Below are 10920 nucleotides of genomic sequence, written 5' to 3'. Positions count from 1 at the left end.
ACATCGATATCGCACCGTGTTTAAGGATAAGTAAATTTCGATATATCGCCCCGTATCGACCGATTTTTTTTAAATTAAGCGCCGTAATCCGTCCCAAAGTTTCTGAGCATACCAATCGATTCTTGAGGGTCGAATTAGGTATAAGTGGATATTTTCCGACCAAAAAGTGCAAACCTTTTTTTCCCGCCAAAAAAATTTGAACGTATATGCGAGAACTGCGCATGCGTCAGAGCTGGTTTGAGCACTTGCAGAGAGACCGCAGCTGTACGAATGACTTCTTTGTCAAATCCAGCCAGTTCTGACGCATGCGCAATTCTCGCATTCATTTTGTTTTGGCGGGAAAAAAGTTTGCACGTCGCGAAGGACAAAAATATCCACATTACCCAATTCGACCCTCAAGAATCGATTTGTGTGCTCAGAATCTTCGCCAAAGACGAATTTTTTATGTTTCTGAAAATATTTAATAACTAATTAATTAATTTGTGTCCAGGCAATTCCTAAATCCAACCATGGACGACAACGAAAGGCTTGATACTTTGAACAGGAAGCGTTTTTCCTCCCAGAAATTGACGACTCTGGCAGCTGATTCAATCATCGAGAACATCTGTTTCTACGCCGAAAATGTATCCTACGGAAAGAAGCTGGCGAATTTACGTTGAGTCGAAATTCAAAATTAATTAAGCATTAAATAATACCGGGTCATATATAATACAGCCAGAACTCTTGCCCGTCAGTTGAAGATCAAGTTGGAAAGGAAGAAATGTGACAGCAGAGACAATCAAAGTGTGAACACATTCAGGAAGATGACCACCGCGTACATCAACTTGTTGCACCCGTCTACAACGTTTATCGTGCTTGATGGATTGCTCACATTTTTCCCACAGCGGGCAAACCAAAATTTGATCAAATATGTAAGAAAATTCGTTATTTTGGCTCAATTTCTGCTTGATTAGGACCAAATACCACCAAAGTTTCACGTTTATATACTATGATTTTGACCTGACTGCCTGATTCTGCCCAAAAAGAATCAAAGGATATTTTTGAAAATAAATAATTTACCTTTTATACTTTCACAGGTTTTAACGTCGATTGTAAAAAAAGCGCCCAAGGTCCGGTATCTGAGCATTCAAAGAAAAACAAAAAAGGAAGCAGCCAAAATTAAAAACCCCAAATGGACACAGTTCCTAGCAAAATTTATCGATGAGATTTGCAAGTTCAAAGAGCTGGAAATGTTGAAGTTTTCCTTGTACAAATTGGACTTCAACGACATCGTGGAGCTTTGCAAAAGACTGCGGAAATTGAAACACTTGGACGTGATCTTCCGCTCGACGGATGGATTTCCTCGAAGCAATGACCCTGTAGAGATCGAAAAACTCAAGGCATACTTCTCCCAACTGAAGGTGTTCCTGTTCAAAAGTCCCGACAACTTTTCATCAGACACGCTGGATAATTTGGCCTACCTCAGGGAATTCTGCTTAGTGCATCTTCCCCAAATGGAAATCGTCGAGTGCCTCATCGATGACACTTTCGAAGTGACACAGTACCCTGAGGAAATCCACATTCTGAGGGAACCTTCTTCCCAAAAACACCTGCTGACCTCCGCGATGATTGGGCTTAATACGCCGTTGAACATGTCTTACCCTCATGTTACCCATCTCATGGTTTGTTAATTCTATTGATTTTGATAATCTGCTATTCAATATTTGAACCTGTCCCTTTTCAAATTTTAAATCCAAAATGTCCCTGAAATCAGCCCCCAAACTAGGCACACGTGCGTGCCTGCGTGCGTATCCTTTTACTATTTTAAATCTCAAGATCTAGCCCAAATTAATAGAAAAATAGACTACTGGGGTCCGGTTTGCGAACTGTGTTGATTCTTTGCCGGTCAGAAGTCAATATGGCGGCCAATCAGGAGACAGTCCAGCGGCCAATTTAATCAGAAGTGTCAAAAAAGAGGCGTGCTGATCTAACAATTTCATTATTCCCGCGTGTATTTTGTTACATTTCAATCGTCCTGATGTGCCATCTAACGGTTGATTTGCCAATCAGCTGTTAGTAAAGAAATAACAACAATAGAAACATTAATTGTGCTGAAAAGGCATTTTTCATGTTAAATCTTTTCCAACCCAATTTCATTTTACGTTTGTAACTTTCCCGCCGTACTCAACCAGACGCCATATCTGACCATCGCGTCAATCTCGACCCCCCGGTGCTATGACTAGTTTTTAACGCGCATTTAGAGAAAAATTATTTTCTGTGTAGATTAAATGGCCGATTTTTCCGTGTTACAACGAGACAAACCTGCACCCTTGGCTGCAGTTCTCGAACATCCAGAGCCTTAGACTGCACAACGTGCCGGATATTGTTAGAGTGGAAACACTATTAGCAAGATACGGACACAACATCAGTGATCCGATCTATAGGCGAACGGAACCGATTCAGCTGAGTTTACGAGATATCTTCAACTCATGCCCCAATCTGGAGAAGCTCTCACTTTCCTCGATCCCGACCAAAGACGAGAGCATCCAGTCCTTTGCTCAACTCAAGGAACTCATATGGACGCCCTGCACGTGAGTTTTTATCGGAATTAAATTGGTTTAAATTCCTGGAAGTTCTTAAAGACCGTCTGCGAACTTTGTTCCCGCCAAAACCACGAGAAATATAAATACGCGCATGCGTGAGGTTTGAGCACTTGCAGAGAGACCGCAGCTGTACGAATGACTTCTTTGTCACATCCAGCCAGCTCTGACGCATGCGCACTTCTCACATTAATATTGTTTTGGCGGGAAAAAAGTTTGCACGTCGCGCTGGACGTTTTGGGGTGGAAAAACATCCACTTTACCTCATTCGACCTTCAAGAATCGATTAAAGTGCTCAGAAAATTCGTCACCCTTTCCAAATAAATTCCCTTAAGATTTTAAGCCGTTCATGTTTTAATTTTTTCGTATATTTTGACTTCAGATGTTCCAGTAAATTTATTAGAGTGGCCAAAATCCTGCTTGCTCCGAGGCTGGAAAAATTCGAACTGACGATCAGTAGAACGCACCAGAACATTATCCTCGTGGAAACCCTGCAAAACCTGCTGGACAACCCGAATGTCCTACAAAATCTGACCTCTTCCGTTTCATCTCGCAATCAGACACTTTCGACGACTTTAACCGCCCCGTTTTCGTCGAAATGAGCCGCCTGATCAAACTTATGCGCGTCTCTCGGCCGAAAGTCACCGAAGCGCATGTCTCCGTCGATTTTGGACCTTCGGAAATTCAAACTGATCAGGCTGAGAAATTCGAGAGGCTTGGAGAGCCAAACCTCACCCAGTTTTTGACCGCACCCACACCCTAGTCGATATAAAATAAATTTTTGTCCATTTTTTACTCAATTGGCGGCGCTGAGCTGCAGCACGTTGCCACGCAGCGGCTGCTCCACGTCTACATCTCGAGGAACCTGCGCTGGAAGCTGGAACCACCGCGTCGACGTCCAGCGCAAGAAAGCGGCACAAACTATCGGCTTTGCAGCCTGCAACCTGCGCGGCTGCTCTCAACGAGAGTGAAAAGAATAGTCTATCTGTCGAAGCTGTTCCACAGGACCCTTTAGAGTGCAAAACAGGACGCTGCAATTTATTTGTTGCAAAAGTATTTGTTTGATAATCGCGTAGTGAAAATGGGAAAAAGACTGTTCCTTCCCTTTGTGTAAGGTGATGGCTAGGGCTGTGAATTTTAGACCGTTGAATATTTTTTTTCTAAGCTTCAGATCATTGTGGGAAATCAAATGAGAAGGATGGATCGTGCAATTTTTAAGCTATTTAAATAGCACTTAAAATTTTATTGTCTCGAAAATGCCGACGAATTCACCAGTTGCATAAACCCTAAATGTTCGAAGCCGCCAACAGATGGCGCCACCGTAGACTTTCGATTTTAAAGCACTTCCGCTGCGATTTCAGACTCAATCTAGCTACTGTGCATTCTTCAATTAATTTGCTATTTTTTGACGTGCTGAAAACCAAAATCGGTTCAGCCAATCGCCGTAGAATCGTTAAAAACTATTTTTTGAAATAAAAAAATCTTTTGCAACGTTTTTACGGCAAATGGCTGAACCGATTTTGGTTTTCAGCACGTCAAAAAAAATCAAATTAATTAAAATAAGCAAAATAGCTAGATTGAGTCTGGAATCGCAGCGGAAATGCCTTAAAACCGCTTAAAGCAAAATTTTTAAGAAAGTCTGTGTTTGCGCCATCTGTTGGCGGCTTCGAACACTAAGGGTTTATGCAACTGGTCAATTTATTCTTAGAAACAGTCTAAAATTAGTCGACTTTTTTGGCCAAAAACCGTCGAGAATTCACTGCCCTAGGGATGGTGAGATTTTAACGTGTGTCGCGATGTCATTTTAATAATTATTACATAATTATTCTTTCCTAGATTGGGCTCACTTCAGATATATTGACAGAGTTTTATTAACTTGTCTATCAGAAGTGTTGCTTGCAAGTGTATTTAAGTCATGGTAAAAAAATCAATGTTTAATATCGATGTTTTTCTGACGATATTCAAAAATATTTGGCGATGATTAGTGTAATTAACTTGTCATTTTGTAATGTTTATGCGTTGACTACAAAAGCGCAGTGCGCTTCGAGTGCGGAGCGGGGGCGCCACCGTTTTCCCTCCCCCTCTGCTCGAGCGGGGGGGGGGGGGCAACAAAGTTGGAATTTTTTCTGTAAAACCGAAATAATAATATATGTTAACCTTTCAAGGGAGTTTCGATTTTTACCACTTTTTCGCCCTCTTGACGTGAATATCTCAGGTGCTATCAGAGTTATAAACTCCCCAGCCAGCCCCCAGCCCCGCCCCCGCTCCTTAACCCCCAAAACTATCTACATGTGGATGCAAAATGTGAGAATAAGCAAACATATCCATTTAATTATGTCTTTTATTTCATCTGGAACCCTTCAACAAATTCTTTGCGGAGCGTGGAATGCTTGATAATAAATTAGAGAATTTCCAGGAATAATATTTAATTTAATAATATATTTTCAAGCCTATAAACATAAACGTAACAATCACATAAACCAAATACGTATTACTTCTTATCTTTAGGGAACTTCTGAGTTTTATTTAAAAATTCAATCAAATAAAGCAACGTAAATTTTCTGGTAAATTTATTTATACACATTAACCTATTCCGAAAATGTTTGAGAGATTTTGAGAGCCACGACTTCTACCCTATCCTCTTCCAATTGACGAACAAAGACGAGAAACTGAGTTTGAAAAATTTCCGGCCTATAGGCGAGTTACGGCGATTTTTTTAAAAAATTAATTAAAATAATTTTGCACTGCCAAGTCGCGGGGTTAATTTTTGTTTAAATTCGACCTTTAGTCGCATCATCAACCACGACCCCTCATTCGACAGGTCTTTTTATCGACTTTGACCTGGCATGCCCAAACAACCTTTCTCAGGGTACCCCAACCTGAAATTCTTCCCCTAACCGCAATTTAACGATTTTTCTCCAATTTTGAGCACATTTGACGAGTTTTTTCCCATCCCTGTCACCGACCTTCTTCAGGTCGTGCCACCTGAGGACTGTTTCTAACGCGGTTTGATGGCGCAGTTGCTTCTTTTCGGTTCCTTCGTGATTATCAATGCTAATTTTACGCGCAGCAACAACTTTTTGTTAATTTTTGTTATAATTCGGCCGTTATTTGTCGTATAGTCGACCACGACCTCTCATTGGATAGGTAATTTTTTCACCTTCCGTAATTAAACAACCTTTTTCGGGTTACTCCAACCTGAGATCCTGTCCGCGGCGCGTTTCTAACGAATTTCAACCTGTCAAAGACCTTACTCAGGTTTTTACGGCGTCTTCGGCGCTAATTTTCGCATCTTTCGAGTTTGTCAATGCAGATCTTGCACTCGCAGCACACAGGCCAATTGCCCAAATGGAAAATATTTCGAATTCATCAGGTTGTCTAGAGGAAACACCTTGATGTGCCCAAAAGCAAGAAATATTTTTGAAAATTTATATTTTCTGGGTACTGAAAATAAATTCGCCGGTATATAAAGGCTTGGGGCTTTTTGTTTTCGTGCCAGTGCCTGAGTCAGAAAGCTAGTCTGCTGTTTCCTTGCTCAAGATCATCATGTCTGACAGTCAGCCCATTGAAAAGGTAAATCCTAAATTCTCAGATTTTATTTTCTCAATTACTCATAAAAATTTCTCAGCCAGATGCCGAGTACATCAAGCTCATATCTTCTGATAAAAAGGAGTTTCTCGTGAAGAGAAGTCACGCCGAAGCCCATTCTGACAGAATTAAAGAGTTACTAAGTGGACCACGCTTTAGTTTTAATGACGAAACGATCCAAATCGAGTTTACCGAAATTCCGTGAGTGCTAAAATTCTATTAATCCAACAACAGATTGTTTTATTTAAATTTATTTTACCCTGCAGGTCCCGAGTGCTGGAGGAAGTTTGTAAATACATCGAGTACTGCGCGCATTGCAAAGCCACCGGACAAAGAGCCGAGGCAATTTTTAACCTCCGTTTACCGCGTGGATTAGCCTCACCTATTGTGAACGCTGCTATTTTCCTTCGTTTGCATGAAAGGAACTTTTGATTAAAAATATTTCACACACACAAGTTTTATTTTAAAAATTCAAATCCTAATTCTGAAAATATTTATGAGATTTTCCAGCAAAAGTAATAGCAGATTGTCAAAATAAAATACATTAAATGTTAATAACATTACTATAATTCCAAAACATGTTATTTTGAGCTATATAAATGGGCCAGAACCTCCCCAGTCAAAGCCAGTCACTTACAGGAACTTTTTGTGTGCGTGTCTCGCGTTTCCTCATCAAAAACATGTCTCGACCAACCGAAAAGGTAATTTAGAAATATATCAAAATCTTTTCTATTAATTCAAATCGGAAATTTCCTCCAGCACTGCATCGGACCGAATGCAAAATACATCAAGTTGATCGCCAAGAACGGGAAGGAGTTCTTCGTGAAAAAAGCGGACGCCGTGGAAGTGTCTGGGACGATAAGGCAGATGATGCAAGTAGAGTGCAACGAAGGAGAGATCAATCAAATCGAGCTTAAAAACATCTCGTGAGTAGAAATAAAATTATTCTAATTATATTTAAATAAATTTATAAATGTTATCCAGATCACATGCGCTTAAAAAGGTATGCGACTTCATCGAGTACAGGGCGCGCGTCAAGAAATCGGAGGGGACAGACGAATTTTTCGACGAGTTTTCGGTTTCGATTGATGAGGCTGTTGAAGTAATTATAGCGGCTAATTTCCTAGATTGCTGAATGCTGCTTGTTCAAAATGGTGAAAAAATAATAAAACTTGAAAAGTAAATAAATGGTAAAATGCAGAGTAGTGTCATTTAAATGCGCTCAACCTGATTAGAAACTGCAATTCACTCCCCTTAATAAAAATAATCGACATGTTTTCGGATATAAGAATCACAGAAGTTAAAAATAAAGCAGGGAAATTTTAGAAACAAAATCTAGCATAATAAATAACATATATCAAAAAATTAGGTAATTGACTAGTTGCATAAACCCTTAGTTATTAAAGCCGCTAACAGATGGCGCAACTACAAACTTTCTTAAAAATTTTGTTTTAAGCGGTTTTAAGGCATTTCCGCTGCGATTTCAGACTCAATCTAGCTATTTTGCTTTTTTTAATTAATTTGCTATTTTTTTGACGTGCTGAAAACCAAAATCGGTTCAGCCATTCGCCGTAGAAACGTTGGAAAAGATTTTTTTATTTCAAAAAATAGTTTTTAACGATTCTACGACGATTGGCTGAACCGATTTTGGTTTTCAGCACGTCAAAAAATAGCAAATTAATTGAAGAATGCACAGTAGCTAGATTGAGTCTGAAATCGCAGCGGAAGTGCCTTAAAATGTCTACGGTGGCGCCATCTGTTGGCGGCTTCGAACACTTAGGGTCTATGCAACTGGTGAATTGAAGGAAAATTAAATTCGGATCAAAATTGCACTGCCTAAAAATTGTTACTACGTAAGAATGATTATTCTATATGATGCTCGAAATCCAAACATTGAAGCTTTGAATGCAAAGGTCAACTGCCTGCGATGCACCGGTGTCTCACAGGTTGCATAAATCTGGCTGGCCATTTTCCAGGCGGATAGCGCGGCTGAAAATAGTTTAACTGAGAGTCGTTAACGGCCTGGATGGCCGGAAAACATTTTTTTCCTCCTGCACTATATAATTTTTTATCCTTTATTTGCATAAAAGAGCTAAACTAGATTTATTTGAGCAAGGAAGCGATTTTAAACAAACACACACCACATGACTGCAGCCTCTGACGTAAATATCCAATCAACAGGAAAGGAGATAAGGAAATAAAAACCACAACAGCTGAGGCAGAAAAACTCACATTTATTTTTAAAGTTCAATAACATTAATGTTTATTATGAAGCAACTTTTAAACTTGTTTATTATGAAACAAGCGGTGTTTATTTTTGATTAAATGAGATACATATGTTATAGGTTAGTTTATTTCAAAGAATTATAAATTTTAAATAAAGCTGATTAGCATAAATTCGATTATTTATTTTATATCGCAAGGAAGTAGAAAGAAACTGATTACACGCGCGACTCGGCCCTCCTGCGGCGCGCGGAAGTGGACCTTGGACCGAGTTCTTCGTGTATTTGTTGACTTGGTGGTGCAACATCGTCGTAAATAGGAGAACCATCGCGTTCATCATTAGTTTCGGCGATTCTGTCTTGCGTCAAATTCATCTTTAGGTACAAAAGAGTCAGGAATACGGTCGAGAAGAGGTTGTAAACGATGTTTAAAAGAGACAAATATTGGTATTTGTCGTTGCAAATTATATTTTCATTTGTGGTTTCCTTTGGCCAGGTACCTTCAGTCGAAATTGGATAGTAGGGAGTGGTATTGTCATACTCTGAAAATACAACAAACATTAAAAATGCACGAATTGTAATTCAGGAATGATTTTTTAATAATGTATGGGAATTCTATATAGACGAAATAAATGATGGTGTACCGCATTTTAGGGAAGACTTCCCACTGACTGCCACTTTGACAATCCTTAACTTCGGCTCATTGGTATAAATTGCCATAACCCATAAATATCCATTATCGTCCAAAGAAAAAGTTATCGGCTTTTTATTATCAATAGTTGTATTCTATAATAGTTAATACATCAGAATTAACCAACAAATTTCGAGAAATTTATTTAAATAAAGATTAATCTGTAATTATTTGTAAGAAGAAAACTATCAATGTACCTGATAAAGATGCTTTTCATGGAATGATTCACTTGAGTTCCAAACGGAAACGGAACGTTTAAACCCCAGGTCAAAGTAAAGACGCCCCCTATCGTCCATTGTCATCCTGTTTGAAAATGAGGACTTATATCCTACAAATAAAGGCGTCACATATTTCTCTCCAGCCCTTAGGTTCGATACTGAAATGGAGAAGAGTTCTCTGGAGATGTATTGGCTGACGAAAAGGTGAGTCTTGTTCTTCAGCGGCGAGAGCGCCAAAGCTTGAACGTATATGTTGTTGGTTTGTACGCGCCATGAGCGATTCCTTGTTAAGTCGAAAACAAGGAAGTGCTGAGTTTCTCTAACTGATATGTACGCAAGGAAGCCATTTTTTGTTTCATCCAGAACAAGGTCATGCAGGGACCTAGCGCCATAGTTATGGTTAACGACGTCGTGAGGAAATTCGTGGATGAACTCCACAGAATCGTTCTTTAAATTGAAGATCAAGAGTTTTGCTGGACATTTTATGTTGCCGTTGTCAAGAACCCAGAGTCTATCAACGCTGTCGACCGTCAAACCTCTGGCACTTTGGATCGTTTGGCAATTGGAACTTTCCTGAATGAAACAAAAACCAAAATCAGAAAATTTCATGCATAAAAAGGAATAATGCATTCTTCTTATTTATTAGTATGAAGATTGAAAGGTCACGATATTTTTTGATTAGAGGTACGGAAGTTTTGAAACAAAATTAATTCTTGAAATAATATCCAAAAGAGTTGATATTTAGTTGTTAAACTAATCGAAAGTCTATACCTGTAACTCCCACGAAGGGTAAGGATAAAGTTGAGGAGACGTTGATGTCGCATTGGTTGCAAGCCAGGCCAAAGAGCCAGGAATATTCTTGCTGTGATGTTCGATTCCAAGGAAAACCTTTTCGCAACTCACTGCAAGGTACAAAGCTGAAACACCTCTGGGATCCAAGCTTCTTACGTAATTATTAGGCAAAGTGAACTTGAACTCATTCCACTCGTAGACGGAAGTAAAGTTCAGGGCGTTGGCTGAGGCCGCGAAGGGGCACACCAACAAAAACACCAGCCCAAGTGAATACATTTGAAATATTCTAGTTAAAAAAAGCCCAGCACGAAAACATGGCCTTTCTTCCAAGAAAGCACTGAACCGAGTGTCGATTCGACTGTTTCAATACGAATTGTTTCGCTGTTTTAATAGACCTACACGGAACAATTTCCATTTTAAATGCGCGTTTGTTGATAATTTCTGCACGTCACAATCGCTGCTCTGACGCAAAACGAAACTAAAAATAATTTTTTGCTTTTGCTTCAAGGAAAAATGGCGTTTTTATTTCTCTCGTCTGAAAATGCCAAGAACGCTGATAATTCCATCTCTGAAATATTTTAATATCCCTATATGAACATCCATTTTAAATAAAATCTTAATGATATCTGTTGCGCTTAAAATGATTTTAAAGACCAATATTATTTAGAGGTCTCAGCCAAAAGATTTAAAGTGCGGTGGCTGGCAGGCCGATTTTTTTTTGTCCGCAGCTGGCCATTTTCACTGGTGGCTGGAGTGGCTGACAATATTTTAAACGTGAAGTTAAAAAGTGTTTAATGGCCCGAAGTGCCAAAAGACATTTTGCTGGGATT

Source organism: Cloeon dipterum, chromosome 2 (assembly GCF_949628265.1).
Source record: "Cloeon dipterum chromosome 2, ieCloDipt1.1, whole genome shotgun sequence".
Lineage (NCBI taxonomy): Eukaryota > Metazoa > Arthropoda > Insecta > Ephemeroptera > Baetidae > Cloeon > Cloeon dipterum.
This window is presented reverse-complemented; position numbering follows the sequence as displayed.